Source organism: Lissotriton helveticus, chromosome 1_2, assembly GCF_964261635.1.
Source record: "Lissotriton helveticus chromosome 1_2, aLisHel1.1, whole genome shotgun sequence".
Taxonomy (NCBI): Eukaryota; Metazoa; Chordata; class Amphibia; order Caudata; family Salamandridae; genus Lissotriton; species Lissotriton helveticus.
Genome location: NC_136058.1, coordinates 388,183,679 through 388,205,438, shown reverse-complemented (window position 1 = coordinate 388,205,438; position 21,760 = coordinate 388,183,679). Strand labels below are relative to the sequence as shown.

Sequence of the window (21,760 nt, the reverse complement as noted above, 5' to 3'; positions counted from 1 at the left end):
CTCCACATTCCCTACCTGTTTCTGTGTGAATGTCTCCATCCCACTGTGAAGTTTTGCTAGTAAATGTGCAAGGTAAAGAGAGGACTGGTTGGAAAATGGGGCATACTAACAGTTAAAAAAAGAGGTTAAGCAAGGAGTAAGGAGGGATGAGAGATGATGAGGAAAGGGTTTAGGGAGATATTTGAATCCACCAATAAAAGTGTTTGGCCACTGCTATTCACAAACTGCACTTTTAAAGTTATTACAGCTACAATGCACCCAAAATAGTACTCCAGCTCAGCCCTGGAAGAAGCCTACCATCATGCATGGCCGTACACTAGTACTGCAACACCATCCCGTACATATCAATGGATCCATCAAACGAGTGTCAACAAAAACTAGGCAAATAAAGTCTCAATTATTTATTTTATTAATATCCAAATAAATCATTTTGAAATTATGTTTATTTCACATCCAGTTTCATCCACATTTTTAAATACAACTCCCTGAACACACATTAGCCCGGCACACAGTGCAAGTAGGTAGGTATGCTGTAATGCAATTAAAATATAGTTCCCGTTGTTAAAAAGTCAAATTTCTTCATAGCTAGTTATGCTTGGTATGCACACTCTCCCCTTCTACTCACACCTTAGAGACGTCCTTCGACAAAATCTCACAGAGGCACAATAGTGCACACATACACACGCAAGCAATTATTGGACACACTTTTGGTGTCTTCATGTCACGATTCAGTTGTATTTCTAATTGAGGGCGGTGTGCTGGTTCACTCCCCAGAAGTTGTGTGCAAGATTGTTGTAGCCTGTTGTGTGTTGCACAATATCATCATATGATAGGCTTTCATATAGATTGTGACCCTGATCAACATTCAAATCCCTATTCCTGGGGTGAGGTACAGAATTGAGTTCAGGGCATGCAGGTGCAGGATCGTCTGGTCAGCACATTTTTCCCTGGACTTGCTAGTTTGTTTACTGCATTTATGTGGCTAGACAAACTCTTGTCAATGATGAACGGTGGCTGACTAACACAATGTCCATAGATACCATCCTGAGACAGATCTGTTTACTTTCCATCATGTCACCAACTAGCATGCTGTTCTCAGCGTTAAAAATAGTTGACCGCTGATTTTCTTAAAGATTGTAGCATGTATTATTACTAGCAAGCAACTACAGCATCTCACATACTACACTATTGTTTTAGGGCAAACATACTAAAATCCTTATGTAACACACATGTTACGTATGCACATTTTTCCCAGCATTGATTTTTGTACTATATCACATTTGGAGTTCTGAAGTATATGTGAGGTGTCTCTCTCCATCATGCAAAGCCTGTGTCCCATGTACAGATGACGCCCTCCACACGTGAGGTACAGGACTACAACAACAAAAAGGAAATGAAGTCAAGTTGTTGGTGTCATTCCGAGCCTTCTCCCACATGGCTGAAGGACCGCCATTCTCTGAGAGTGAATTAAAAATCATCATGGAAAGGGTCATCACCGAGTACACTTTGCATTACGGGATTCCAGATAACCAGTTGAGTAATGCTGCAGAATAGGCCTAAATCTAGCAAGATATTGCAACGCCCTGCAGTGGGTGTCCACATATGGCAGAGGAGGCTGCGTAGCAAGTCCTGGGAGGACCTTTGTCACTGGGCCAGGATTAAGATCTAGTTTATTATGGGGTACATTTACAGGGCCCTATCAACACAGGAACGTCACTTTTTATGACGTTCCTGTGGCGATAGGGGCTTCGCCTTATTTACAAGGTACCTTAACGTGGCTTAACGCGGTCTTCTAAATTAATTCCCCCTTCACCCTATGCTTAGCGTGAAAGGGGAGGGCGATGGGTGTTGCAGTGGGCATTCCACTGCAACACCCATTGATTTTGATGCTGCCCCCCATTTACAAGAAATGCATTGTTTAATTTCTCCTCGTTTTTGCTGTTTTTATGTGTGCTACGTTGTGCAGCACACATGAACACAGCAAAAGGCCAATATTTGTTTATGCACATCATTTTTCAGAAATGCCATTTCGCAACTTTTATGTATGCTGCATTAAGATTTTTCAAGATTGTTTATGTACAGGAAGGGGGACCTTCCTGTTCATAAATAATCTTCCCCTGCATGCAGACACCCTGGCACTATGGTGCAAGGGTGACTACGTTGGCGCTAGGCTGCTAGGTGTAGCGCCAGCACAGAGACAAACACAGGGCTCCACCATACTCTCGTAAATATGGTGCAGTCCTGCATTTCTGAAGTGGAGGAGTGAGGTGTTAAGTCAGGAAGGCCAACACCTCACTCCGCCACTTACCTTGTAAATTTGGCCCCCTGAGTTTGTCCGCCCAGCCACATATGCTCACATTACATCCTCACATTACATCACAGTGCCAGAGGGTCCTGGAAGGTGCCTCACCATCCCTCCATTCTAAGATGAAAGAGTTTGAGCATCAGAGAGAAGGTAAGAAAGGGTATATTAGTATTAGGCACTTAAGTGTTGTCCTGTCTGTTGTTTACATATTCTAGTTAACATGTTTTTGTGGTATGAAAGTTTTGAAAGTTCAGCTTTAGTAACATCCATGTTTATTGTTTATTATTCTTTGGATTGACTACTCATCTGATCCTAAAATTATGGAAATGCTTTTAAAATACTCAGAATTGCTGGCAATATGAAAATGAAAACACAAATTATACATTAGAAACCCATAACATTTCCATATTTCCTGTTTTATTTTATGTGATGCTGATATTGTGTAGCTTTACATTGTCTCATAACCGTCATATGTTTGTTACGTTTTATCTCCAGAGTTCACACAAGTAATGAATAATGTGTGAAACTTTTGATGTTCAAATATGTCAACACCTGTGACTCTTACCTGACTTCCAGCCAGCGGGCAGTGCCGTGAGAGAAACGGCCGAGGTCTGAACACGCCGGGAGGCTGCAGGAGGCGGTCAGCGACATCGGACCACACTCCCCAGCAGCCTCTTGGGCGGCGGCGCGCCCGTGACGCGTCCAGAGCGCCTGGAGGCGCCAGTAAAAGCCTGACCCCCCGGGAGCCCAGAGGGGGAACACCTGTGACTCTTACCTGACTTCCAGCCAGCGGGCAGTGCCGTGAGGGAAACGGCCGAGGTCTGAACACGCCGGGAGGCTGCAGGAGGCGGTCAGCGACATCGGACCACACTCCCCAGCAGCCTCTTGGGCGGCGGCGCGCCCGTGACGCGTCCAGAGCGCCCGGAGGCACCAGTAAAAGCCTGACCCCCCGGGAGCCCAGAGGGGGAACACCTGTGACTCTTACCTGACTTCCAGCCAGCGAGCAGTGCCGTGAGGGAAACGGCCGAGGTCTGAACACGCCGGGAGGCTGCAGGAGGCGGTCAGCGACATCGGACCACACTCCCCAGCAGCCTCTTGGGCGGCGGCGCGCCCGTGACGCGTCCAGAGCGCCCGGAGGCGCCAGTAAAAGCCTGACCCCCCGGGAGCCCAGAGGGGGAACACCTGTGACTCTTACCTGACTTCCAGCCAGCGGGCAGTGCCGTGAGGGAAACGGCCGAGGTCTGAACACGCCGGGAGGCTGCAGGAGGCGGTCAGCGACATCGGACCACACTCCCCAGCAGCCTCTTGGGCGGCGGCGCGCCCGTGACGCGTCCAGAGCGCCCGGAGGCGCCAGTAAAAGCCTGACCCCCCGGGAGCCCAGAGGGGGAACACCTGTGACTCTTACCTGACTTCCAGCCAGCGGGCAGTGCCGTGAGGGAAACGCCCGAGGTCTGAACACGCCGGGAGGCTGCAGGAGGCGGTCAGCGACATCGGACCACACTCCCCAGCAGCCTCTTGGGCGGCGGCGCGCCCGTGACGCGTCCAGAGCGCCCGGAGGCGCCAGTAAAAGCCTGACCCCCCGGGAGCCCAGAGGGGGAACACCTGTGACTCTTACCTGACTTCCAGCCAGCGGGCAGTGCCGTGAGGGAAACGCCCGAGGTCTGAACACGCCGGGAGGCTGCAGGAGGCGGTCAGCGACATCGGACCACACTCCCCAGCAGCCTCTTGGGCGGCAGCGCGCCCGTGACGCGTCCAGAGCGCCCGGAGGCGCCAGTAAAAGCCTGACACCCCCTCTCGCCCCGCGAGTCGCGCGCGGGCAGCGCCGGGCGGAGCCCGGGCAGAGGGCGGGCCGTCTGTGGCCGTCCGGGGCAGGAGGAGGCAGGGCAGGGCCACCCCATTTTCATCTACCGTACCGGCTTCAACCTGTGGTGCCGCAACTCAGCATGTCAACACGCTCCGGTAAGGCCTTGAGGGGTTGCGGGGAGAGTACCCCCAGCGGTGCTATGTTTGGCTCAATGGACAAATTCCTGACAAGGGTGGCGGCTGTCATAGACAATGAACTTGCCATATCTGAACGGCGCCTTTCACTTGACTTCCCTCCTGCTAAAAGTCCATCGCCAGCAATAGTGGTGTCCCCTTTAAATCCTACTTCCCCTGCACTCTTGCTTGGAGATTCACCTGGGGATCCCCTTATTGCACCTCCAATGGGTGGTTTAGAGGGGTTAGATAGCTCACTGATTGGTGTCCACGGTACCAGCCCATGTGCCGTGCTTACAGATCCTTGCAATGAGCCCTCCTTAGCAGGCTCACCTGGCACCCAGTCCCTACACTGCCCTGAGGTTCCTGCTCTCGCCCCACAAGCCCCGTCCAAGAAGCAACCCATCCAGGAGCCCATTAAAAGGAAGGGGAAAAGGGCAAATCGCACTCGAAAGGGTTGTCCATCTAAGACTATTAACCACCCCAGGTACCCGCTCCTGAGGGGTCCTTCCCCCCAGAGTACTGCAGGATCGGTATCCTCAGGGACAGCCACTTGCGCACCAGTTGTTACTGATATAGTGCCACCTTTCTTGTCGGCCCCACCAACGCCTGTTCAGGACAACGTGGGTCACTCTATGGAGGCGTTTGAGAAGATGGTCAAGTCTCTTGTGCTGCCACTTATAGACCAGGTCAAGAGGTTGGGGGAAAGGCTTGACTGCTTTGAGCAGGCTACTAGGGACAATTTCTTTGCTCTAAAAACCCTTCTCAAGCACCAGCCTAAGCCCAGTGAGGATAGGACAGATAGGTTAGAGGAGTCCAATAGGATAGAGGCCCCAGTGAGACCCCCCCTGGGAGACCAGTTGACGCAGCCGCCTAAGCACCCTGCACCTGGGAATACGATCTTGGCTGCTCCTAGGGGTGGTCCTAGACAGACAAAATTGAAGGCTCCCACTTGTGTTGCCCACGTGCATGCTACCCTTCCCCCAGCAGTAATATCCCCGGTGGCTAGCAAGGCACCAAGGCAACACAAGAAGGGAGGGACGGGCCCTATTTCGCAACCTGGGGTTGCCATATCTGATGCAACTGGTGGGGTTGCATCAACTCCTAAGGTTTCATCTATTCCTGTCCCACCTACAAATCGGCCCCCTTTGGGTCCTCCTCAGATCAGTAGACGCAAGTGCCCCCCAGTTAACCTCCCCCCTGAGTGCCACCCGTATGTCGTCATCCTCTCGAAAGTTCCCCCTCTTGGGAGTACCCAGCGTGAAAACCATCAGGCACTAAAGAATAAGGTCATCCACTGGCTGAAAGCCAACAGGCCCTTGCCCGCGGGAGTGGATGGAATTATTCTTGGTGTACGCAGGGTGGGTTGGATTGGACACAGGAAAAAATCGCTTGAAGGGGATTGTGTGGTCGTAAATTTTCAAGATGCTAGGGTTGCCCAATTTATATGCTCTCAAGGTCAACCCACGGCTGGTTCGGGTATCGACATAGTCGAGTTGACATTCTTTTATCCACGGCCTACTATGACCACCCCCTCCATCCATCTTGGTCAACCCTCCTTCATTGGCAGCCTAGGGGGCCAATTTTTGGTGGAAAACACTGCCCACGGCCTTCTGACCCCGGGAGTTCCTTCCCAGCAGCTATGCACAGCCCCAGTGTTGCTAAATTGGGGACCTGGGAGTTGTTGACTCGGTTACGATCCGGGGGAGGACGTTGTGGCCCCGGGTTCTGTCGCTGAGTCAACACCATACTCCAAATCCATTGGCCCCTCCTCCCCACTGCAGACTCTGGCTATGGCCGAGTCTGTAGAGGGGAAGGGGGAGACCGGGGCTCCCCATAACTCTCCGCTTGGTCCCCCTGATGTGGGTTTTGCGGACTTGTCACCCCCTGTCGAGGATTGTAGCATTGCAGCTGTAACGGACCCCCCGATTAGGGTTTTCAGCTGGAATGTTGCGGGCCTCGAAAGGAAGCTGGCATTGCCGGATTGGAGCGAGCGTGTGGAGCAATACTCCATATGCCTGTTCCAGGAAACATGGAGCCGGGTGCCCCTTCATAAGGCGGGGTATTCCACCCACTTTTTGCCGGCAGCAGAAAGTGCAACTGGTAGGGGCCGCCCCTCTGGCGGTTTGTTAATCTGGGTAGCCACCAAACTTAACTGTAGGGTGGAGGAGAAGGACACTAACTGCCCTGACCTCCTAAATATTTTGCTTCGTAATTCCCAGGGCAGAGTCATCTTAAACATTTTTAACATCTATGCCCGCGGCACTAAGGGGGGAAGAGAATCCTCAGTCATAGCTTGCTTGGAGGTGCAACTCCGATCATCTCCATACGGGTCTTGTACACTGCTGGCAGGTGACCTGAACTGCACTTTCGAGCCTCTTGATCTGGACATCTTCGCAGATCAGGAGGAATTCGATAATGGGTGGGGGATTCCCCCCCTCGAGCTTGGCCCTGTTAAAAAGTGGACAGAAGTGGCCCTCCAGATCAACTCCCTAGCTATGGAGTTCGGGCTTAGAGCTGCCAATGGCAGGACCAGGTCCGACAAAGTAGGGGCGCACACCTACAATAGGCCAGGACACACGTCACGCATTGATTATTTCCTCCTTGATATACACCTGTGGGGCATGGTGGAGGACATGGTAGTTTTACCTTCTGTGGAGAGTGACCACAATCTACTGTCCCTCACCCTGTCACACAGGTGCGTCAATAGCACCGTGAGTGGGTCTTCTTGTAACCCCGCTCCAGACCTGTCAGTGGTCTCGAATTGTGGGCGTAGGCTGAAGTGGGCGAAGCTGGCTCTCTCGGAGGAGAAAACCTCTGTGATCAGGCAGCTTCTGGCTTCAGCCCTGGCCAATCTTGACTGTCAAGAGGAAGGGCAGATGGAGGTGGCACCTAGGTTTTGTGCCATAATTCAGGCCATTGGTGACCTCTTTGTAGTCCCAGCCCACCCGAGCGGAAGGAAACCCAACCTACGTCCGGGTCAGGGCTGGTACAACCAAAAGTGTAGGGAGGCGAAATCACTTCTTATCGAGGCAGTCAAGTCCAAATTACCGCTCAGGACTAGAGAGGCCAGGAGACACTACACACTCTGCCAGAAAAATGCAAGGATGGAATGGGAGGACAATTTCTGGCAGGACCTCCTGGCGGCCAGCCGTGGGAAAGACGCTAAAGGTTTTTGGGACATGGTGGGCAAAAGGAATCGCCCCGACGATTCCCGGAGGACTTGTGCGATTAATGCCCAGACTTGGTTTTCCCATTTCCAAAATCTTTACTCTGCTGTTGAAGGCCCACTTAATGATCCCTTTAAAATTCCATCCTTTGCTCTAGACCGAGACCAGGAATTGTTTTCCCCCCTCGATGTAACAAAGCAAATTAAAACCTTGGTCCCCTTGAAAGCTGCTGGCCCGGACGGCCTACCGGGGGACATTCTCCGTGCCTATCCGGAAGAATGGGGGGCTCTAATCTCTGCACTCCTCAATGCAATCATGGGGGGAGGGCTTGTGCCTGACTCCTGGAGAGGTGCGGAGGTGGTGCCCATTTTTAAAAAGGGCAGTCGGGATTCACCAGGGAACTATAGGCCTATAAGCCTAATAGACTCCAGCCAGAAACTGGCCGGGAAAACCATCTTGGGGAGAATTACTCAATGGGTGGACGACAATCACATTCTGTCCGACATGCAGGCTGGGTTCCGTTCGGGTACAGGAACCATTGAACAGGCCTTTAGGCTTTTGTTGATACACTGGAAGGTGGTGGTGCTGGGCAAAGGCAGTCTCTATCTGGCCTTTATTGACCTTAAGACTGCCTTTGACCTGGTACCGAGGGAGGAACTTTGGAGGGTGCTTGATGGTTTAGGGATGCCCCCGTACCTACTGAACCTCCTCATTAACCTGCACACTAACACCTATGCCCAGGTTAGATGGGGGTTGAATGGGGAAAAGACCGATAAAATCAGGGTCGAGAGGGGAGTAAGACAGGGCTGTGTTTTGGCCCCCACCTTATTCTCCCTCTACATTAACGGGGTGGTAGATTATCTTCTGGGCGAACCATCAGACGCTCCTAGCCTGGGTGGAGTAAAAATTCCAACTCTGTTGTTCGCCGACGACACCCTCCTCATCTCCAAAACCCCCCAAGGTCTACAGTCTTTACTGAACCGCTTCCAGGATTTCTGTACCACTAAAGGCCTCGTCATAAACATAGATAAGACCAAGTACCTAGTCATGCACCCACCCCGCAAACTTGGTCTCCCTCCAATTCTGAACTCTATACCCCTAGAAAGAGTGGCGGAATTTGATTATTTGGGGATCCGCCTGAATGATGCAATGAGCTGGACTGCCCACATTGATAAAATGACTCTGGCTCACAAAAGGGTGGGGGGCGCCCTTCTTAAGGAGTACAATAACTCCTCAAAACATTGTGTTGCTCCCATACTCGAGATTTACAAAGCCCGTGCAGTCCCTGCTTCTCTCTATGGATCGGAACTGTGGGGCTTGGGCAAGGTCGATTCACTGAGTAAGGCCGAAAATAAATTTATCAAGGACCTTCTTGCTATCCCATCGAGCAGCCCGACCATCCCAATGCTCTTGGACACTGGCTGCAAAGCCATAAGGGACCAGGCTCGGCTTCGTCCCCTTCTGCTCTGGGCACGCTTGTGGAGGGTCCCGGAGCTACAATCTTACGCCAATGGGCTGGCAGAAGTGATGCATGCTGATGGTTGGAGTAGCATCAAATGGCTGAAGGACATAAAACATCTTTTAGGGGAACTGGGTCTGGCCTCTTGCTGGCATAGTCACTCCGCTCCACCAAAGAAGACTCTAAAAAAACTTTTCTGGGAGTGGGTTGACGTGAAGCGCTCTAGTAGCCAGCAGCATTGTAAAACCACCGCAGCTTTCCTGTTGTTCAAAGACGTTGTCTTGTATGAGCCATATATGGATATTATAACAGTTGCCATGGATAGGTCCTTGTATATAAAATTCCGGCTAGGAACCTTGCCCTTGGCGGATCTCTGTTCAAGGTGGAATAAAGCCCAGCACACATCACGCTTTTGTGCCTCTTGTTCGGATAAACCAGAGACGGTGCCACACTTCCTTTTCGAATGCCCGGACTATGGTCGAACCAGATCACGTTGGCTTGGCCCCATTTGCAGAGAATTGGGGACTCGTCAGCACTCTGTTGCCCTTCGGATTCTTTTAACGAATACAGCCCCTCCTATTGTTTGTGCTGTTGCAAAATTTTTAAAATGGGCTTGGTTGATAAGACTTAGAAGACTGTCCATATCAATTTAATTCTTTTTTAGCTAATTTATTCTGATATATCGTGTTTTAATTGCCATTCTATTTGTACAGTCTTACTTATTTCGACATGCTGTTTCTATATTTTTTGTACTGCTTTTATGATATGTGCATATCGAAATAAAGCATCAATCAATCAATCAATCAATATGTCAACCAGTTCAACATCTATTAAAATGCTTTGCATCCCTGTTGAACAAATGTCTCCTCAGATAACCACTTAGTGGTGTGGAAATCTCAGAAATTACCGTTTGCCTAAGCTAAAGCCATTTTGTTTGTGGCATCCATTTTTGTTAGCCAAGTGTAAGCCATGCGATTCTTCCATCCTCATTGTTGCCTGCTCTTCTATTCTGCTTGAGTCATCAACTATAGTTAACTCTTTCAGTACTGAGCCAGAGCACTGCACATGCTCAGAAAGGCCTGTAGCTGCTGAAATGCACCTGTCTTAGACTGTAACTGTCAGGCTGTTTTAACTGATGTAAGCAGAAATGTCTCCCCTCCCACTTTGTTGACCAAGCAATATTTGTATGCCCATGTTATTCAATAACTATTCCATTATATGCCTGTACCTCCTCTTTGAGTCGCCATGGTTACTCAGCAGTAAACTGAGTATCTAAAGCCCATGGCCTCTGTATTCTATGGACTACCTCCTACAGTGGCCTGAGGGTACTGTATTGACGTAGTCCCACTCATTAGAGGTTAATACATCTATTTCTCTGATATTACAGCTTCCGTGCCAATCTCTTTGTTGGTTTAGCCCCTTCGATGCTTGTGACGGAACCATTCCGTCATCAGTCACGGCTGAGCTGTGCTGATGACGGAATGGTTCCGACACGACCGCACCCTGTTCTGGAATGTCCAGCACAGGGGCGGAATCGGCGCCGCACGGAAGCGGTTAAGAACCAGTGGACAAATAAGGGTGAACCCCTGTACCAGTAAGCCCCTAAAAAGGCTAATTTCCTCAAATTGGTGCCCAACTTGGGGCTCATCGGAGATGTGGCTATCCAAGGGAGTGGTCTTGACGGAAGACAAGAATCTACTGAGGACGTACACTGCACGAAGAGACCTTTTGTCTTTGGAGACCAACTTGTTTTACGGTTTCCCAATCTGAACCTCCAGGTGTTGGTCGGTCCTGACTGAGGTCTCTCTTGTTGTAGTTTTTTTCCAGTGACCATTAGGTCAACCAAGAGCTTGGCAGGTGGAGGTTGGAGACTTTGTAATGTTATGTTAAATTGGGTTTTGTAAAGCGCTCAGCTACTCAAGAAGAGTGTCCCGGCGCAATAGACCAAAAAGCACAGAGCAGGAGTAAACTTTGGTTTGGTGAGATCGCTTAAGCGAAACTCTTGTTTTGGATTTGCTTGGCCAAGATTCTGGTTTGATTTTGTTTGTATATTGCAATATACAAAGGCAGGTAATGAGGAGATGTTTTGTCTCTAATTTTGATATATTTGGGATAAGTACTATATTTGGGATAAGTACTACTTTAGTTATAATAATATATTATAGCCTTATAGCCCGCCGTAGAGGGCTATATCGGCTATTAAAGGCCCTCTCCAGCATTAAAGGCCCAAGCCGAAGGCGAGGGCCTTTAACAAGGGAGAGGGACTTTAATAGCCGAGCTACGAAGAGCTATAAGGCTATTAGAACATTCTGCCACTAGAGGCCAGAATGTTCCTACAAAACAGAACAAAGCCTAATGGAGCGTGAGGGGATTGGAATCCCCTCAGGCTCCCTGAAGCCTTTGTTCACAGCCAGAGCTGTGAACAAAGAAGCATTGGAATGTTGGAGTTCCAGGCTTATACCAGCCATTATAAGCCCAGAGCACTCCATTGTTTTCAATGGAGCTCCCTACATTCCTTCTTTTTTTTTAAATATATTTTTTGGGGGATTGTGGTACATTAGAAGGACATAAAAAAATTCATACAATATTACAGAGATGATCATAGCTCACACAATAAAGTTAATATAATTACACATGATCTGCAATAAAAGACTGAGCAGGGGGGAATAAAAAGTTAGTGATAAAAAACATTGCGGTAGAAAAACATTACAGTAGAAAAAGCCCATCCAATCTTACGGCCGCAACTGGGTGGCAAAAAGTGCCCTAATTAAATTCAAGACACCTCATACTCTAGCCGCCCTCCAGTTTGTAAACGGGGCCCAGAGGCGTTCACCCATCTCACGTTTCCTGACTCCTTTCAATTCATAGGGACATGACTCAATATTATGAATCCCCAACAATCTGGAGAGCCACATCTGGAAGGACGGGGCAGCCGCATCCTTCCAACCTGCAGAAATCAGGATCCGGAGTACAGCTAATGATTTAAAAACTAAAGCCTCTTCATCCTTCCCCAAGCTCAGCTTTGAATCTGTGCCAAGCAACATCAATGTAGGGGATAAATCGATGACATGACCTAGCAGCCCCTCCCAAAATTTCATTATCTCTCTCTTGATAGAATCCAGCCGATTGCAATGAGAGAATATATGCACTATATCTGCTTGACCTTCGTTGCATCTGGGGCAGCTATCATTTTCCCTTAATCCCTAGCTTTGCCGGTGTATGGTACAAGTTAAATATTGTTTTAAAATGTTGCGCCCGAAGATTGGAAGCTCTAAATACCTGTTTATTCAATAAGAGGGCCAGGTCCAGATCCACGTCTGGATCCCCCAATTTTGAAGCCCAGTTAGATTCCATCTTCTCAATGTCATCCTGAATTCTCTCAACTAAGCAACTATAGACAATCTTGATCTTCTTACAGCCTCTTGCTAATATCTCAACCAAGGGGAAATCGACCGTTGACGGCACCCTGGGTCTTATTGCCCCCATAGTGCGAGCTATTTAACCATATAAGAGCCAGTGGCTCTCTGGAATGCCAAATCTATCCTGCAATATCTCGAACACCAATATCTTATCACCCTCCAAGATGTCTCACAAGGTATTGATCCCCATTCCCTTCCAAGCCTGAAAGTTTCTATCGGTTTTCAATTGGGGAAAAATATTGGAGTTGCACAAATGTAGGTAAGGGTTCAATTTTGGGATATTTAAGTATCTCAGGATAGATTTCCAAGCCTGCCAAGCGGGATACAAAGTATTTAAACGTGCTTTCTTATAGAATCGCCGTTCTATCTCGCAAAGCAGAAGACCAGGTGCCTTGCCACCCAACAACATCCTAAAAATCGGGGGCGGACTCTGTCCATCTACGTCCTCAGTCCCTATGTCGATGTCAGACTGAACTAAAATAGACATTTGAATCAAGAGGCAGGACCAGTGGTATAATCTTAAGTTCGGGAGGACCATCCCACCCTTTTCCCTAGGAAGCGACATAAGGTTGGTAGAACGCCTAATCCTACTGTATTGCCAAACAAATCTTATAAAGGTAGATTCCAAATTTTTCATTATTTTCTCCTCTATTAATAATTGAATGGCACGAAACAAATATAGCACTCTGGGAAACATTAGCATTTTTAGGGCGTTCACCCTTCCTACCAAAGAAAGATGCAACACATCTATTCTCTTGAGTTCTGTTTCGATAGCCTTTATAAGTGAGGGGTAATTCTCCTCGACTATTCTTTCCACCGATGCGTTAATCTTGGCACCTAAATACGAGGCAGAATCCACAAATCGATAATCAGATTTAATAATAATCTTAGAGCATATGATCTGCGTTTTGGTTTAATTTAATAGGTAACCCGATTCCAAGCCGAAAACTTTGGCCATCTGTCCCAAAATAGGGAGAGCCTGCTGTGGATTGGTGGTAATCACAGCAAGATCATCGGCTTACGCCAAAATTTTGTTAGAATAGCCGTTATATATCACAGGAGTTATACCAGGGCATGCTAATATCTCCTGGATAAGAGGGTCGATGTACAGGGCAAAGAGAATAGGGGAGCAAGGGCAGCCCTGGCGCGTCCCTCTCTTGATGTTGATTACCCCTGATTTCTCACTATAACCATTACCCTTGCTACCGGATCAACGTACATTGCCCTAAGAGCTCCAATAATTTTAGGGCCAGAACCTCTCCCAGCCAAAACCCCCCAAAGAAAGCTCCAGGCAACGCGGTCAAAGGTTTCTCTGCGTCAAGCAGGATCATGGCTATCTCTCCCCCAGCAGCAGCCTGGGTGTCAAACAATGCTATTACCCTATTTATATGGTCTGTTGTTCCCCAACCAGGGACAAACCCATGCTGCCACGGGGATACGAGTCTGCCAATGACCCTGCTCAATCTTTTAGCCCGAATTTTGGAATATAGTTTTGTATCTGAATTTATCAGGGTTATAGGGCAGTAAGATCCTGGTTTTTCCATCGGTTTCCCTTCTTATGAAAAATTATGATGTTTGTTTCTTTCCAGGAATCCGGAACCACCCCTGAATACAAAACCCTGTTAAATAGATCTACTAAGAGTGGGGAAATTTCGGCTTCAATAGCTTTGTAGACTTCAAGGGGGATCCCGTCTGAGCCTGACGCCTTTCCCGGGGCTAATTCCCGCAATGCTGCTATGACCTCATTTGATGTAATATCCTTATCTAATTCCTCTTTGATTGCTTCATCCATTTGAGGGCCCCTATCTCGACATTCCTCCCCCGGTTTTCTGCCTGGCGCTTCGTATTCATAAAGCCTCTGGTAGAAATTCTCGAAAACCCTGATAATATCTTTCACTTCAGTGTACTCATTCAAATCTTCTTCAATACGGGCAATAACATTCTTGGCCTTTTCCTGCCTTAACCGGAGGGCAAGAGCTCTCCCTGCTTGCTCCCCGGTTTCATATCTTTTGGCCCTAGCGGTTTGGAACTCCCCTATAGCTTTCTCGGTTACCTCCTTTTGGAGTGCTGCTCTTACTGCTAAGAGTACATTTTGGCTCTCAATGCTCTCCCCTCCAGTGGCTATATCCCTGACATGCTGTTCTTCCGCTCTCCCAAGTTTCAACATTAACCCCTTCGACGCTCATGATGAGCTCAGCTCGTTATGAGGTACACCTCTCGTATGCTCATGACGAGCTGAGCTCGTCATGAACCGCGGGTTTTTAAAAACTTCAGCGCACAGCGGGAAAATGCGCCGCACGCATGTGGTTATGGCATCCACCTCACCCCTATCTTCCCTTCTAAGCCTTGCAGAACAGCTGATGGTCTCCCCCTTAAGGCCGCCTTGAATGTTTCCCATACCATGTTCCGAGAAGTGCTGTATCCGTTTGCTGCAAAAAACTCTGTGACCCATTTTTTAAGGTGGTCAGTAACCCTTTTATCGGCAAGTAATTTTTTCTCAAAGGACCAGGGATTTCTTTTCCTTTCCATACTACCACAATCATAAGATAGTATTAGAGGGTTATGACCTGAGACTAATCTGGTGAGTTTTATAATACCCACTTTTAATAATTCGGATGAAGAGATAAGGAAATAGTCCAACTTCGTATATCTCTGGGCTGGGTTGGAGAAATATGTATAGCCATCATTCAGAGGTAGTTTGACCCCCCAAACGTCCTGCAAACCATGAGAGCACATAAGGGCCTGTACTGACCGAAAAAACCTTGGGTTTCTGCCCAGCATATGGTGTTGAATTACTCCAGTCAGCCGAGATATTAAAGTCCCCTGTTACTATTAAAGGAAAGAGCCACCCAACTAGCTATACTTCGAGAAAACCAAACATCTCAGGATCGTCCTGGTTTGAGCCATAAATTACACAAAGTGTAAAGCCCAATTCCAATTCTACTATTGCCCATCTTCCATTACTATCTGCTTTTACTTTCTTTGCCTTTCCCAAGGATGTTCAAATTAAAATTGAGACTCCCCGGATTGTTGAAGTCTGTGTCGGGCATGCAACTAATTCGAAACCACTAAAGAGAAGTTGCTTACATTTGGCCCAAGGAAGGTGGGTCTCCTGTATACACAGGATGTCAATTCTCTCGTGCTTCACAAGATAGGCCAGTCTCTGCCTTTTCTTCCAGTCGTTCAGACCCCCCACATTAATAGTACAGATTCTAATGTTTGCCATTACGTTGAGCTAAAGTGTCAAAAAATTGATCCTTAATCATCTTGTTTTTCATCATACAGTTGCCTTGTCCTGCACTGTACCACTTCCCCTTTTCCCCCTTTTCCACCCACCCCACACCCCAATCACCACCCTCTCCCATCCCCCCAACCACTCTACCCCCACCGCCCTCCACCCCACCCCCCCAGAGACCCCTCAACCCCCCCCATTCTCCCTACTCTGTGAGGCGCTCAGACCGAGTCTGTGCATGTGATGGAACGCGGTGACAGCAGTGAGGACTGATATATACTTAATCGATTATCTTACTCTATTGAGGAGCCCACCAAAAAACCCAAGAAAAAACAAATTACAATAACACCAAAGAATATGAAGATCAGACAATGTCCCGGGGCTGCCCTGCCGCCACTCGATTATCATCAACCCCCCTTAACCATCAGACAAGCCCATCTAAATACATCTAAATACATAGAGAATCTAATTATTCTTTCGCCTTAATTTCTGAGGAGAAGAATAGAGTCTTTCCGTTATTTATAACTTTTAGCTGTGCCGGGTTTATCAGGAAGGCCTGCAAGTTTTTGTCCTGGAAGGGCTTTATCATTCCTCTTAGCCGCCATCGTCTCTCCACTGTAGTGTGGCAAAAGTCCGGCCTGACAAAGAATGAAATCCCTTCACTACTCCGTCTTGCATTTGGTCTTGCCAGATCCGATACCGCTTGCCTCAAAATAAAATTTCCCAAAAAGATCAGGACTGCCCTGGGCTTGTCCCCCTCCTTGGTGTTTCTTCTCATTTTAAAGGGAGTGCGATGGACTCTTTGCACCTCAGTAGACCAATTCCGTCCACTCAACTCGGGAAATGCATGTCCAAATAACTTTATGATGTACGCCCTGATGTGGGACCGTTCGGCCCCCTCCGGGATTCCAAGTACTCTCAGATTATTCCTGCATTGCATGTTTTCCATTGCCTCAAGCTTCCAGTGAATTTCGACCGTTTGCGCACTTTGTGAATTGACTTTAGAGACGGCCTCAGCCACTTCGGTTTCCGTTGAGACAATCCTGTCCTCTAGATTTGCCACTCTATCGCCAGTATTAGTGCAGGCCTTTGACAGCTTCCTGACTAAGCCCTGCATCTTTTTCATAGCTACATGGGCTTTCTGATTATCTTTCCGGGTTTCTTCTCTGTAAGCGATGATTTCCTGGTGTATTGTCTCTTAAAGTGACATCTGAGCAAACTCCAGCCCGGGGCTGCCCTGCAGATGCATATCAGAGGAATGATCCGAACTTAACTCACCCTGGGCAGCAGCCGGCCCCTTACTCGCTGCTCCTGAAGCTTTTAAGGCAGTGGCTGGTTGATCCGGCTCCGGGTCACTCTCGGAGTCTAAATAAGAAGAGCATAGCTCCTCATCCTCGGACCACTCTAAACTGTCCGAGGCCGAGAAAAAAAGCCTCACTTGGGGAGCTCTCCTTCCCATCCCTAGTTCCAACTCCGCTAATTGTCAAATCGTTGCTCTGTACATCTTCCTCTCCCAAGATTTCCTGATTTATAGTCTCCAGAGCTGCTCCCAAACAGATACCTAAAATAGTGTGTGGCGGTTCCTGGGAGCTACCTGATTGTGACTCAACAATAGTATGCTCGTCAATATGACCCGGGGGCACCTCATCCGCATTTGGGGTTATGCCGGTGGACCCGGGGACCCCACCATTCATAGCTGCCTCCTCCTCCGCTTGTAATTCATCTCCCTGCGGCACTGTATCTAAAGCTGGGACAAGTGCCAAAAAGAGAGGGGGGCCACCATCGTCAGTGCTGACGTGATGAGACTCAGCATTTGCTGCTTTTGCTGCCTCAGCCTCCCTTATGGTGCACCGACCACCTTTGGAAAATCTTCAGCCCCCTTCTCCTTACCGGATTTAGCGAACAGGTCAGCAATCGATGCTGTCGCTAAACGGGTCCGGGCACCGGTCTGCTGCTGCTGCGGTTGTTTTTTCTTGGCGCGCTCCTCCGCTGGAGGTGTTTGTGCTCCGGTGGACTCCACCATGCCTTCCTCCCGTTGCGGCTGTTGCTTCCTTCTCACCGTCGCGGTTTTCATAGCTGGATTTACTTTAGGGGGCATATCTTTAGAAATTGTAGAGCTTTCCCACAAAGTGCAGCAGGCTCTGTTCTGCTCTCCGAGCTGCCGCTTCCCGCAGGTCTCCACGCTGGGTCTCAAACCGGGTCTCCGAGCGGCCTCTGAGCTACTCAGCCTCGAGCACCTCAGACCCTTGCTCCGCCCTCCTGCCGAGTCACATCCACTCCATCTGGGCAGAAAGATGGTGAGAGCGTCCGCTAGGTCCCGCAACAGCTGTTTTGCCGATCCGCGACAGGACAACACCGTTTGCATAACTCCAAGAAAAGCTCTGGTTAAACGTGGTAGTTTTTTTGCAGCAATAAAGCGGTGACAGGGCTGCAAGTCCCAGGCAGTGTCTAATGCTTCTGGGCTCCGGTCCAACATGTCCTCACTGCTCTGCCGCTTCGACCACTACTAAGCGGCCGCCATCTTGCCTCCCTACTAACCGCCGGAGCTCCCTACATTCCAATGTTCTAATATGTTCTAATATTTTTTGGCATGCCTGTTCCTAGCATACTTCATAGAAAGTGTTGCTGTCTTGGAGGTACCAATATGGATCTAGAAAATAGTTAGCCGGCTCCCCTAGAGGGGACACTTAATAGGTTTTTGTATATTAAATACGGTATTTCTTCCATAATGTAGAGTACACTGTGGAATGAAAATACGAGTAAAAGGCCTTATGATAGAAAAAACAGCAATGGACCGCACACCGCTAGCCCCTCCTCCGGGTCGCCCCTAAGCACTCTGGTATGTGCAGTGCCTGAAGTTTGAAGAATTACTGAAAGTTCGTAAGTGGTTCACCTATGTAGGTGCAAGTAGATACTTGTTATTCCCCCAATCTCTAGACCCGGTACATGGCCCGGGTTTCGGGATATCTTCCCTCATCAGTAGAGAAAGTCAATAGGGGTGGAAGAGAAGGCCGCTTGGTAACCGTCACGGGCCTCGTTGCCCAGCACGCAGGTGCGTCGTCCAGGCCTTATGATATTTGAAACATGGAAGTCTTTGGGCTGTTTACTTGTGTTGGTGCTGTCTCTAGACTGCTTTTCAGAGCTCTTTTGTTTCTAAATATGATTTACAATTGGTTTGGTTTGAGTACAGTCTGTGGGCTGCCTCTTGTTTTTGTCATAGTGTCGATTTGTGGGTTGATTGTGTGTTTGAGTGTCAATGAGGTTTGTGGACTGACACCAGTGGTGATGCTGGTGAAGTACTTGCTTGAGTGAGTAGTGACTGTGCTCTTTGTGTAAGAAAGGCTTACCTAAGCAATCTGTGTTGTGTGTTATGAGTGTGTGGCTCCCTTCTTGAAAATGTCTGGAATGTGCTCCATTTGGTTTGTTGTCGTCATTGTGTTCTGCAGATGCCATTGGAAGAATTACACTTTAAAATTCAAAGGATGAATTATATAACCTGTGTTAAGTAGCTGCACGCTACTATTAAAAGTAAATCAGTAACAAAGTATAGATGTGTGAATATTGCACAATGGAAAAAAATTAGAATTAAAACTCAATAGGAAAAAGTAGGCCTCACAGATAAAAACACATTTGTGTGTTTTACACAACTAGAACTCAATACAAAATGTTACATCATTATCCTTAGATAAATTATTTTAAATATTAAAAGGCATTCTTATTATATGAGTAATTGGTTGCTGTTAAAATAAAAGCATTATTTTACCACACTGCCCAACGATAGATTAAGACTGGCTTGGAATACCTGGTTTTTAACAAAGCCTCACTCCCGGCACCAGAAAGAGAGCTTTTAACAGCTGCTCAAGTTGTCTGTCCGAAGAAGCTGTCTGTCAGAGCTGAGGTCATAAAACACAGCTGACGCAGTGGCAACTAGGTTTTAAAGCATGTGCATTAAAGACTACTAATTTGGAACATTAAACATACAGCTTCATTATTGTGGATAAAAGAGAAAGGATAAAAGTAAGGATTTTCTTTCTTGTTGCTTTCCTAAAAAGCACATCTGTGGTTCTGATGGTAAATGATTACTGCTTTTTAAAAGACAAAGTGAAACAAATGTTCTGTGTTTCAGTAAAGCTTCTGTGCTTAGTTTCAAAGGAAGTTTTGTAAGTTTTATAAATAAATGCATTTAAAGACAGAAGGAAAGGAATAGGGCTTGCTTTTCATATGTAGAAAAAATTAACGGGTTAGTAATCATTCTTAAAAAAATGACTACATGGAACTAATTATTACAACTCGTTGCACTAAAATCGTTTTTGCATTATCATGATCTGTATAATGTCTAATAACACTACTGGGGTATATTTAGCACTGTAGAAAATTACCCTGTGCAAAGTATGTATTCAGAATTTTATGTGCACATTAAGATTTCTATTTTCAACTGGTTAAAAGATGTTGTTGCACCAAATTACAAGGGTCAATATTAGTTTATCTAACAAAGCCAATATTACTGTCTCTTAGTGACAAACTTAAAATGTAGTATGGCCTAATGGCTGCAGTGTCAAATACAAAGGCTATTAAAAGTCATGCAAAGAGTAGCTGTACAGACATGTGAATTACATTGCACGCCTTAATGCACGATACTGCTGGGTGCAATATGGCGGTCTGAAAACAGAAATTCTGAGTCAATTTTTTAGGTGCTAGAAAAGCACAGTGCACAAGGATAAAACAAAATATAAAGAGTAACAGTTGCATCCTAACTTTAAAAATGTTAGCACGCAGGCACGGAGCAGGGATGCCCTTCAGTCATGCTTCTCAAGAGTTACTTTGAATTGTAAAGGCCGCATGGGAATAGCCTTGCTCAGACAGGGGACAACAGGTTTAAGGGTCAGAGGCCAAGTTCTGTATTTAGAACGGACCAGCACTACTGAAAGTAAAATGTCCACACAGGGAGTTTTGGAGCATTTTTTTCTCTAAGGTTAGACACTGTGACAGTGTGTGATTTCTAGATTACATAAGCATCACAGCGTTTCTTCATGTGTACATGTACATATATAATTGTGTAAATGCAAGTTGTAAATTTAGTCTATAGCCCTTGTAGTAATATTACAAATACATAAATAAACAGGGCTGTATTTGATTGAACGGGGAACATATTCCTTTTCAGCAGATTTGCTTCTATTTTGGTCTACAGCAAATAAAATGTGTTAAGCAAACACACACTTCAGTGCCACTTGTTCTTTATAGGAAAAACATAGATATAATACCTGCTTGTAATGTTGAAGAGTAGTTTAACAAATTAATTCCTTTGTGCAAATTACATTTCCTGATTCTAACATTGTAGGATAAAACACTACAGGTAATGTAAACTTTGCTCTAATGATGTCTGAGGCTATAATGTGCCTAGGAAAATTAGGGTCAAATTAATTCTCAATTCATGTTAATAATATTTAGGATATCGTCTTTAGTAATTTAGCTACATTTAATAAATGGAACAATTTACTTAGTTGTTTCAATAAACTTATGGCCTTGTTTAAGCCTTCTTGGAACAAGATTGGACACCACAGATCAGTTGTAGGTAAAATTAGCTAACAGAAATATTGCATATTCAGTAAGGAGCAGATGGGGCTATCACTGTTTCCTTGAGAAATAATGCAAGTGTAGGAGATATGCAGGGTGGGGTTTATCCTACTGAGTAACATTATCAAGGGGCATGAGCATCTGTGGGCCATGTGCAGAGAATAGCTCAATGCATTCAGAAATAATGCATTCAGAAATAATGGTTTCCACTTAAAATTGTTGTGCCAGGGTCAGATAAAAAACGCCATGAAATACAGTTTGCATTAATGCGCTATTATGTTACACAGCTCAATAAACTAAAGGAATTGGTAGTTGATTATTGGATTAATGTTTTCTAGTTAGCCCAATGTGCTTGTACACCAAAATTTAGAAAGTGTTACAGTCCAATAGTATTGGACATGGCCTCCTTGATATGCATTCCCCAAGTTATTTACCTCCTACAAGTCTGTTTGTGCCCAGCTGCCAAAGGGGTAAATATTGTCGCTAGGAGGTCACCTGCTTAGGTTACCTACTGTCGAAGGGGGGTAGGAGACCAGCTCCTGGGCAAATTAAGGGTAAGCAAAATTAAGTAACACATTGTCCCTTTTCTCATTTTTTGTGCCTATCGTTTGTAGTATTGTGAGT

The 21,760-nt window shown here is 47.0% G+C and overlaps 1 protein-coding gene across 3 annotated transcripts in view; it reads right to left on the bottom strand.

The window, feature by feature from the left end:
• LOC144806119 (vomeronasal type-2 receptor 26-like) overlaps positions 1–21,760 on the bottom strand; it is a 420,183-nt gene that overhangs the window by 196,857 nt on the left and 201,566 nt on the right. The gene's annotated exons all lie outside the window — the stretch shown is intronic.